The following is an 11,428-nucleotide window of genomic DNA, read 5'->3' as shown; positions in this document are numbered from 1 at the left end:
TACCTAGTCCCAAGTGATTGGACTTTGTCCCATTCACTTTGTTCGATTTTCTCCAATACTGGAGCTGTTCCCTGATCGATGGGCGGTCTTGAGATGCTCGTTCACCTCCTTTGTGTTGGCTCCTGCTGGCGCCAAGGAGTCTGGCTTTACTTTGTGTGTCCAAAATGTTACTTATTGTTCCCGGGGATTGCTCATCAGTATGCAGATGGCTGCTACTTTGTTATGCTGATGGTTGCTGGTATCGATGTTGTCTGGCCTTTTCAGAGGTAAATACACAGTAAACCTGCAGCTGCTGGTTTCTGTCTTGTTGGCTGACTTTCCCATCAGCCTTTGCCGTTCGCCATTTTAAATCAGGAGTTGGCCAATTTAGGTGGCTACAGTCGCCCACCTCAGAGACTTATTACTAGGGGGCATAGGTTTAAGGTGAGAGGGGCAAAGTTTAGAGTAGATGTACGAGGCAAGTTTTTTACGCAGAGGGTAGTGGGTGCCTGGAACTCACTACCGGAGGTGGTAGTGGAGGCAGGGACGATAGGGACATTTAAGGGGCATCTTGACAAATATATGAATAGGATGGGAATAGAAGGATACGGACCCAGGAAGTGTAGAAGATTGTAGTTTAGTCGGGCAGTATGGTCGGCACGGGCTTGGAGGGCCGAAGGGCCTGTTCCTGTGCTGTACATTTCTTTGTACTTAATTTATGAACTTTGCGGACTTATACACTTTCTGAATTGTTTTGTTGCTTTGTTTGATCGTTTCCCTGGTTTGTATATAGTGTTGATCTTGTTATTCTTGTTGCATACTGCTTCTCTGCACCAGGCACCTTCCCATATAAATAGCTTAGTTCTCATGTACATAGTCCTGTAAATATGTCTTCGCGCCCCACACATAGTTAGGAACATTCTCACCATACATTATTTATTGCCACACACATAGTCTTTTATAAAAGGTGGGATGTCATAATATACACCAGTATATCATGGTGCAGATACACACACTGAATGGCACACAGCGGGACCAATCAACACACACAACACTGCAGCCAATCACCAGTTAGAGCACACGCACTATAAAGACATGGAGCATTAGAGTTCCCACTCATTCGAGATGCAGCTTCCTAGTAGGACAGAGCTTACAGCCTGCAGCACAGATCTTCACCATGTGCTGAGTGCATAGACTGGTTAGGACAAGACATAGATCTTTAGTTCAATCTAATATCGTGTTAACCCACAGTGAAAGTATGTTCAACAGTTTCTGACTTAATAAAATAGTGTTGCACTATTTTAAGTGTTGATGGCCTGCATGTCTTCCACGGATCCCGAGCACCCAACACATCACAGATGTCTAAGGTGAAGTTGTAAGCTGTTATCTTCGGGTGTGAAGTTTTAAAAAAAATGTATTTTATTACAAACATGTATCAAAACATGTTACAGCGAACAAACACCCTGGAAAACATGCTTCCCTACAATCAACTATACATTCTTGTGAGATGTGGATGTGCTCACAATCACTGACACCAAGGACAAAGTCGTAGAAGCAAGTTCCTTTATTAGTTTCGAGTCTGCAGAGTCGGGGCCTCCACTAGAGAAGCAAACTCTACGGCAATTGTTCTATCCCTTTTATCCTAATCCCGTCGCCCCAGTCCCCTCCCCTCTTGCCTGATCGGTTCAGGTTGTCGAGGTTCACATTCTTTCCGGTAAGCCTACCATCTGTTACACTGCATGTTCACGTTAAGGTCAGTTGCTCGCCACATCCTGTTATCTCCACATCCTGTGGCCTATTCTAATGATTTAATCAAACCTCATCCCTCACAATCCACCCTTTTTCCTTCTATAAGTATTTGAATAAATCACTTGGCGTACTTAGTCTCCAGTTTACTCAGCATCAACTTAATTTCCTCCTGTTGCGCCTGCTGGACCTCACCTGGTTTGAGTATCATAATTTTCTGTAGGCCGGGTGTGCCTTCTGCTTGGCCAGTTCGTCCAACAGGGACCGTCACCGCCTGCATCCGTCCCACCACACTCATAATGAGTCTCTGGAAGCATGGTATGAGACAGGGCAGGAATAGTAAGCCAGCTAAGGCACATAGGAGTATGAACCCCATTGTCTTCCACCAGGTTCCATCAAAGACACTAGGCCACCACCCTCCAACCCCAAATGACTTCCATTTTTGGACAGGGACGTGTGCAATCTTTTGAATCCCCTCTGATATCTCTATCACGGCTTCCCCATTGTTATCGATATTGAGGCAGCAATTTGATAAATTAAACTTCCCACATACTCCCCCCTCCTCAGCTAAAAGGTAGTCCAATGCCAATCTGTTTTGGTAAATTGCTGCCCTCATCTGAGTCTGCTGCTTAGCCAATAGCCCCAAGGCCTCGACTGTCCTGTACGCTATGATCTCCAGGACAGCCTGCAACCTGATAACGTGGTTCAGTATATAAATTGGTGTGCGGTAACCCCATGAGCCATCCTCCGCCCAAGTCGCCGGCCCATAATAGGAGATTCTCTCTCAGGGGGCCATTCCTCGTCCTTCCATGTACCGATTTCCACACTCCTCTTGGGACGTCTTAGATCGTCAAAGACCCTCACTCCCAGGGCGTTACCTCTGCGTTTGGGGAGCAGGAAGAAACCGGGTTGTATCAACCCTAGGGAACAAGTCCCTTTCCAATTCGGGGGTAAAATCGAGTACCTTCTTTCTCCGCAAATCCAAAATAATCCTTGCGGGGCCGGGCCCCCTTTGTTTGTATCAAGACCCCATGTTTTCATGCCGGGAATCCCTAAATAGGGATTATCAGTTTCGGCCTTGCATTTCCACAGACCCTCAGTGGTGTTGTCACATGTCCCTTGGATGGGAGCATCGGTAGCCCGCCAGTACCATGTAGGCCTTTCGGGCCACCAGGAGGTGCTACCATTTTTGTGGAATGTCTTGATCTGTTTACACGGACTCACCCCCACGTGTTTCACAGGCGACCCTGATGGGTCATTAGCAACACACTCGGTTGCCAGGGGAGTATCGGTTAGTACCCACTCCTGGGGTCTACGGTGGGTGCTGGTAGTTATGTTCCACTTAAATAGGTCTGCTGCTTCCCCGGTAGAACCTCTCCAGGGCCATCTTTCACTCATAAGGGGCCCCCCACAGACCCAACAGTTAGTAACCTTCCGTGTCTGAGTAATCCTCAGGGCCAGGTCGACAAATAAATTTCCCCCAGCCTTGGGTAGCTGGATCTCATGTTGGATCTCCTCATAAAGGGAGGGGTATACCTGGGGAGCAGTTGGTTTAGGGGCAGCCTTGGCTATCTTCTTTTCCTTCACCATTATTTCCCTTTCTCTATCCTGTAATACTCGTTCACCCGTCCCCCATTGCCCCCTTGGCCATAAACATAGCCATTGTCCTCGGGGCCCTTGGGGGCATTGGTAACCAACTGAATTCTGTGGCATATAGTATCGCTTCCCCCCTTCCTCGCATTCTATAAGCTTCTTATAACAGGATGAGGAGATGGAGGTGTGATATGTAAATGCCTTATGTGTGCCAGTTTTGGTCCTTACCTTAGTATAACATTTATCACATTTCTGTAAGCCTTCAATTAAAACGACTAGACATGTCACCATGACAATTTTAAACAGCATTTTTATCTGAGTCCTTTGAGAATATTAACGTCAATGGTTGTTCGCCCTCTTTCACCGTCCACTGATCAGTGTTGTCTTCCGGAGGCGCAATTGGCCCTTTTGTTCTAGCGGCGTGTGTCCACCGTTTTTCTTTTGTCCGGACTGAAGTTTCAGTGGTGAGGAGGATCTGGAAAGGTCCTTCCCAAATGGGCCGTAGTTTTTCTTCTCTCCACGATTTTATCAACACCCACTCGCCTGGGTGTAACTTATGTATATAAAAGTCCAATGGGGGTGTTTGAGACAGGAGTCCCTTTGCTTTCAGTTCTGTAAGCGAACGAGATACTGCCAGTAAACAGTTCCTCATAAACACATCGTTACTTTCTACCATTGGGACTCCCTCACTCCTTCCCAAGGAAGGTAGTCCGAACAACATTTCATAGGGTGATACCCCATATCTTTTCGGGGCGCGGTTCGAATTCTTAATAGTGCCAGAGGTAGGCATTTGGGCCATGGGAGGTGTGTTTCCAACATTAACTTGGTTAGCTGCGTCTTTAGGGTGCTATTCATTCTTTCCACCATCCCTGAGCTCTGGGGGTGCCACGGTGTATGGAGATCCCATTGTATTCCCAAGGTTTCACAAATTAATTGATGCACCTTGGATGTAAAATGAGTCCCTCGGTCAGAGTCAATGGACTCAATAACCCCATATCGTGGAATAATTTGTTCTAGCAGTATCTTTCCCACTGCCTGGGCCGTGGCGGTGGCGGTGGGGAAGGCCTCCACCCATCGGGTGTAGTAGTCCACTATTACCAAGACGTATCTCCATTTCTGGACCAAAGGAAGTTCTGTAAAATCTATCTGTATTCTTTGGAAGGGGCGGATGGCCAATTTCCGACCCCCTTTTATGATCTTTCGCATATTCGTTTTGTTTATCTTCTGGCATATTATGCATCGATCGCCTACCTGCTTAGCTAGTGTGTGGATTCCAGTACAAGCATATACCCGCAGAAAGGCATCACAGAGAGCCTGGGTGCCCCAATGTGACTGGGAGTGTATCTGTCCCAAGAGTTCCCTGGATATTTCCTTGTTTAATACTTGTCGCCCGTCTGTTAGTCTCCACTCCCCTTTTTCATTTTTAGTTGCTCCTAACTCCTTCATTTGTTGTTGCTCCACAAGTGTGAAGACGGGTTCTTTGGTAATCTCTAATGACGTGGGGATGAGACTCATTATTTTAATGGTGTCTCCCATGGCAGCCTGCCTGGCCTCTTCATCAGCCAGTCTATTTCCTCGGGCCTCCAGGGAGTTCCCTCCCTGGTGTCCGGGAACATGGACCACTGCTATTTCCTCCGGTAACTGGAGCGCGCTTAACGTTTGCTCTATCAATTTTTCGTGGGCCAATCCTTTCCCTCTGGTGGTTATCATTCCCCTTTCCTTCCATATTTTTCCAAACGTATGTACTACCCCAAAGGCATATTTGGAGTGGGTATATACCGTTCCATGCTCTCCCTTCAGTAACTCCAAAGCCCTTAAATAATGCATATAACTCACAAGTCTGTGCTGACCAATCGTTAGGCAATCTCCCTGTCTCAACTCTGTTCAGTCCTTTCCCATCCACTATTGCGTATCCACTGTGTCTCTTCCCGTTTATGCATCGAGATGATCCGTCAATAAACCATCTATTCCCCTCAGGCAGTGGTTCCTCTCCCAAGTCCTCCCTACTTTTTGTTTTGTATTCAATTAAATCTCGGCAGTTATGTTCTGGGTCTCCTTCCTCCTGCGGCCCACTAAATAGGAATTGTGAGGGGTTTACACTCCTATCTGTTATCATTTTTAAATCATCCCTTTCCATTAAGATTGCCCCGTATTTTAGAATTCGGGAGTCGGTGAGCCATCTATGGGATCTCTGTGTCAGGATTGTATGTACCGTATGCGGGGTTGCTACGATTAATTCGCCGCCGAAAGTGAGTTTATGGCTTTCTTCCACAAGAGCCGCTGTAGCGGCCACTGCTTGGACGCACAGTGGCCATCCGCGGGAGACAGGATCCAATACTTTCGACAAGAATGCTACTGGCCTTTTGTCCCCTCCCCACTTTTGGGTCAGAAGCCCCCGTTGCCGTTCCACCTTCCACATTAACATAGAGGTAAAAGGGCTTCTCCAAACATGGGAGAGAGAGCACTGGTGCCCTTATCAGGCTTTGTCTTAGTTCATCATATCTCTCTTTTTCTTCCTGTTTCCATTTCAATTCCTTTACTTTCTCTGCCATTTTGTCATATAGGAACTTAGTTTTTGATGCAAAATTCTCGATCCAAATTCTGCAGTATCCTATTAATCCTAAAAAATTCCTAATTTCCTTGATAGTGCGTGGTAAAGGGAGGGAGGTTATTCCTTCAATGCGTTCAGGGTTTATCCTTCTTTTTCCTTCACTTACTAAATGGCCCAAATACTGGACTTCTTTTTCAACAAACTGGCGCTTGTTTTTGGACACCCTCAAACCTTTTTCTCCTAGGAATTTTAGCAACTCTATAGTCCCCTTTGTGACCGCTGTTTTGTCCAAGCCGGACAGTAGCAGGTCATCCACATATTGCAATAATTGGGTCCCCTGCTTGTTACATATTCCTCTAGTACTTGTTCTAGCACTTGCCCGAACAAGTTAGGTGACTCGGTGAATCCCTGGGGTAGAACTTTCCACCTATATTGTTGCTTCCGTCGGGTGTATGGATTCTCCCATTCAAAGGCAAAAATATCTCGGCTTTTCTCATCAAGTGGGCAGCTCCAGAATGCATCTTTTAGATCCACCACACTGAACCATTTATGGGCATGGGGAATTTGTCCCATAATTGTATATGGGTTTGGCACCACAGGATTGCGCTTTTCCACTATTTTGTTCAGCTCTCTCAGATCTCGCACCATCTGATACGTTCCGTCAGACTTCTTGACTGGTAACATGGGGGTATTATATGGGGACATGCAGGGCTCCACCACTCCTTCTACCTCCAATATTTCTATCACTGGTTGGAGTCCCTTCCGCCCTTCCATTGAGATGGGGTACTATCTTACACGGACTGGTTCACATCCGGCTTTCAGGCTGATCTTTAGTGGGGGTATATGTAACCCTCCCCGATTGCCCTCCCCGGCCCAGACCATGGGGTTTATTTCCTCTTCATCTTGGTCCGTCAGAACGTACATTTTCACTACTACGTTTCCATTTTCCGGGGCCATCCCTAGTTTTAATTACACTTGCGGATCTCGTCCCATTAAATTCATCCCTGCTTGTGGAATTAATATTAAGGTTTCAGTTGCTTCTCTCGTTTGGTGTTTAACGAGTACGTCCTCTATTTCTGGGGCTATTAATGCTTTTCCTCCTACTCCCGCAATTTTAATTTTTCCCTTTCCTGTGTTCATTCCTTTTGGTCCATGCATAATACTTGATCTTTCTGCCCCTGAATCTACCATAAATACCACTTCCTCTCCCCGGGGTCCCACTTTCAAATTAACCAAGGGCTCCCTTCTGTATCCTTCTAACCCCAGGGAGTGGAGCCCCTGACCCCCCTATTCATCCTCTTCCATCATGGCGCATACTTTCGCCTCCTTCTTTCTCTTTGGGCAATCTCTTTTAAAGTGTCCTTCCTCATCACAATAATAACATTTCATGGGTCCTCTCTCCCAATTTCCTGGTCCTTGTCCTCTTCCTCTACCTCTGCCTCTTCCCCTCCCCCGTTGTCCTTGTTGACCCCCCCTGCCTCTACCTGGGGGTCTCCCTCGTCCACTTCTTTTCCACAACCTGTTCTACCACCTGCATCATCATCTTCGCCTTACCCTTCGCCTTCTCGTCTTCCCTTCTCCCATATACTTTTTGTGCTTCCTTTAGTAATTCGTTCATTGATTTGTCATTCCAGTCTTCCAACTTTTCTACTTTCTTTTTAACATCTGGCCACGATTTAGTGACAAAGTTAGCTCGCAAGACTTGCTGCCCAGCGTCTGATTCTGGGTCAATGCCTGAGTATTGTTGTATATTCCGCCTTAATCTTTGGAGGAATATTGCCGGGGCCTCATCTTTTTCCTGTCTATTCTCAAATGTTTTCTCGAAATTCTGTCCCTTTGGGACCGATTCTCTTATCCCTTTTACAATTATCTTTCTGTAGTCTATCATATCTTGTCTCCCCGCTTGTGTTTGTTGGTCCCATGCGGGTCGGGCAATTGGAAATTTTGTGTCCCCTGGTATTGTCGGGACGTTCCCTACAGTGGGGTTTTCTCTTTCCCAAATCCTCATTCCTGCTTGTCTTACCATTTGCCTCTCGTCTGGGGTTAAGAGATTCCCCAGAATGGCCTGCATTTCGTCCCAGGAATATATATTGGGTCCAAGGAATTGATCTAATTGTTCAGCCACTGTCAGGGGGTCCTCCAGCAGGTTTTTCATTTCTTTCTTGAAACTTATTACTTCAGTACTTGTTAGGGGCACGTTCACAAATCCCAAGTTACCGTCACCCATGGGTACCTCCCTCAAGGGGAACAGCGCCGTTGGACGGGTGCTTGGTCGAGGGAAATTTTTGACATCGTCCTTTAACTGCCGGACTTCTGTTTTTCTTGACCTCGGGATCGTCCCCATTCCCCCTGGTTGATCATTATGGGCCCCTGTTTCTGTTGAAGGAGTGTGGGGCCCTTGTATTATGTCCGGAGGAGGATTTATGGGCTGAGGATGGTTTATGGGCACCAGTTGGTCTTCCCGTTGCAGTGGGGGAAGCGGAGGAGGATTTATGGGCGCCTGTTGGTCTGCCAGTTGTGGCTGATTATTCTGAGGGGGCGCATTGGGCTGCAGATAGGGCGGTGGCAGACTGTCTAAACAGTCCCTCTGAGGGGGAGGGGGAGGGAGAGGTTCTTGGTCTTTCTTCCCTTTAACTTTCATTTGCTTTCTTAATTACGGACTCAACCTGCAAGTTTACCTTTAGAGAATCCTGGACTAGGACTCCCAAGTCCCTTTGCACTTCAGCATTATGAATTTTCTCACCGTTTAGAAAATAGTCCATGCCTCTATTCTTTTTTCCAAAGTGCAAGACCTCGCACTTGCCCACGTTGAATTTCATCAGCCATTTCTTGGACCACTCTCCTAAACTGTCTAAATCTTTCTGCAGCCTCCCCATCTCCTCCATACTACCTGCCCCTCCACCTATCTTTGTATCATCGGCAAACTTAGCCAGAATGCCCCCAGTCCCGTCATCTAGATCGTTAATATATAAAGAGAACAGCTGTGGCCCCAACACTGAACCCTGCGGGACACCACTCGTCACTGGTTGCCATTCCGAAAAAGAACCTTTTATCCCAATTCTCTGCCTTCTGCCTGACAGCCAATCGTCAATCCATGTTAGTACCTTGCCTCGAATACCATGGGCCCTTATTTTACTCAGCAGTCTCCCGTGAGGCACCTTATCAAAGGCCTTTCGGAAGTCAAGATAGATAACATCCATTGGCTCTCCTTGGTCTAACCTATTTGTTATCTCTTCAAAGAACTCTAACAGGTTTGTCAGGCATGACCTCCCCTTACTAAATCCAAGCTGACTTGTCCTAATCCGACCCTGCACTTCCAAGAATTTAGAAATCTCATCCTTAACAATGGATTCTAGAATCTTGCCAACAACCGAGGTTAGGCTAATTGGCCTATAATTTTCCATCTTTTTCCTTGTTCCCTTCTTGAACAGGGGGGTTACAACAGCGATTTTCCAATCCTCTGGGACTTTCCCCGACTCCAGTGACTTTTGAAAGATCATAACTAACGCTTCCACTATTTCTTCAGCTATGTCCTTTAGAACTCTAGGATGTAGCCCATCTGGGCCCGGAAATTTATCAATTTTTAGACCTCTTAGTTTCTCTAGCACTTTCTCCTTTGTGATGGCTACCATATTCAACTCTGCCCCCTGACTCTCCAGAATTGTTGGGATATTACTCATGTCTTCTACTGTGAAGACTGATGCAAAGTACTTATTTAGTTCCACAGCTATTTCCTTGTCTCCCATCACTAGATTACCAGCGTCATTTTGGAGCGGCCCAATGTCTACTTTTGCCTCCCGTTTGTTTTTAATGTATTTAAAGAAACTTTTACTATCATTCCTAATGTTACTGGCTAGCCTACCTTCATATTTGATCCTCTCTTTCCTTATTTCTCTCTTTGTTATCCTCTGTTTGTTTTTGTAGACTTCCCAATCTTCTGACTTCCCACTACTCTTTGCCACATTATAGGCATTCTCTTTTGCTTTGATGCATTCCCTAACTTCCTTTGTCAGCCATAGCTGCCTAATCCCCCCTCTGATAAACTTTCTTTTCTTTGGGATGAACCTCTGTACTGTGTCCTCAATTACTCCCAGAAACTCCTGCCATTGCTGTTCTACTGTCTTTCCCACAGGCTCTGCTCCCAGTCGATTTTCGTCAGTTCCTCCTTCATGCTTTACCTTTATTTAACTGTAACACCTTTACATCTGATTCTACCTTCTTTCTTTCAAATTGGAGATTGAATTCTACCATATTATGATCACTGCCTCCTAAGTGTTCCCTTACTTTAAGATCTTTAATCAAGTCTGGCTCATTACATAACACTATGTCCAGAATGACCTGTTCCCTCGTGGGCTCCATCACAAGCTGTTCCAAAAAGCCCTCCTGTAAACATTCAATGAATTCCCTTTCCTTGGGTCCACTGGCAGCATTATTTACCCAGTCCACCTGCATATTGAAGTCCCCCATGATCACTGTGACCTTGCCTTTCTGACATGCACTTTCTATTTCGTGGTGCATTTTGTGGCCCCGGTCCTGACCACTGTTGGGAGGCCTGTACATAACTCCCATTATGGTTTTTTTGCCTTTGTGGTTCCTCAACTCTACCCACACAGACTACACATCATCTGACCCTATGTCGTTTAGTGCTATTGATTTAATTTCATTCCTAATTAACAAGGCAACCCCGCCCCCTCTGCCCACCTCTCTGTCTTTTCGATAGGTTGTGAATCCCTGGATGTTTAAATGCCAGTCCTGAACCCCCTGCAACCACGTTTCTGTGATGCCTACCACATCATACCTGCCAGTCACAATCTGGGCCACAAGCTCATCTACCTTGTTCCGTACACTGCGCGCATTTAAATATGGCACCTTTAATTCTCTATTGACCGTCCCTTTTTGTTTTCTTAGTGTGGTGGACATCCTGTGGCCCATTCTAATGATTTAATCAAACCACATCCCTCACAATGGCCCCTTCTAATGATTTAATCAAACCTTATCCCTCACAATTCTGTACAGACTTTTCCTCTTTTTCACCCCCCCAACCCTCCCCCGCGACGAACAGGGTCACAAACATCCCCCACCTTTCCTCAAACACCCCTGAAGAGCCCCTTAACTCATACTTTATCCTCTCTAACCGCAGGAAGTCGTATGGGTCACCCAACCAAGCCACTACCCCCGGTGGCGATGCCGACCGCCACTCCAGCAAAATTCGGCGCCGTGCAATCAGAGAGGCGAAGGCCAAGACATCGGCCTTCCTCCTCTCCATGAGCTCTGGCTTCTCTGAAACCCCAAATATCGCCACCAAAGGGTCCGGGTCCACTCCCTCCTCCACTATCCTGGCTAAGACTGCGAACACTCCCGCCCAGAATCTTCCTAATTTCTCGCAAACCCAAAACATGTGCGCGTGATTGGGTGTGAAGTTAACAAAGTTTAATATTGTAGTCGTCATAAAGTTTTGTTTTAAAAATAACCAAGCCCCATTTCTTCATGCAATCACTCCTGGAGTGAATCATTCTTTCCACACAGTCTTTCAAATACTAAAATATTGGGGATTTAATC

Source organism: Scyliorhinus torazame, chromosome 17 (genome assembly GCF_047496885.1).
Source record: "Scyliorhinus torazame isolate Kashiwa2021f chromosome 17, sScyTor2.1, whole genome shotgun sequence".
Taxonomy (NCBI): Eukaryota; Metazoa; Chordata; class Chondrichthyes; order Carcharhiniformes; family Scyliorhinidae; genus Scyliorhinus; species Scyliorhinus torazame.
Note: the sequence above shows the minus strand (reverse complement) of the source record.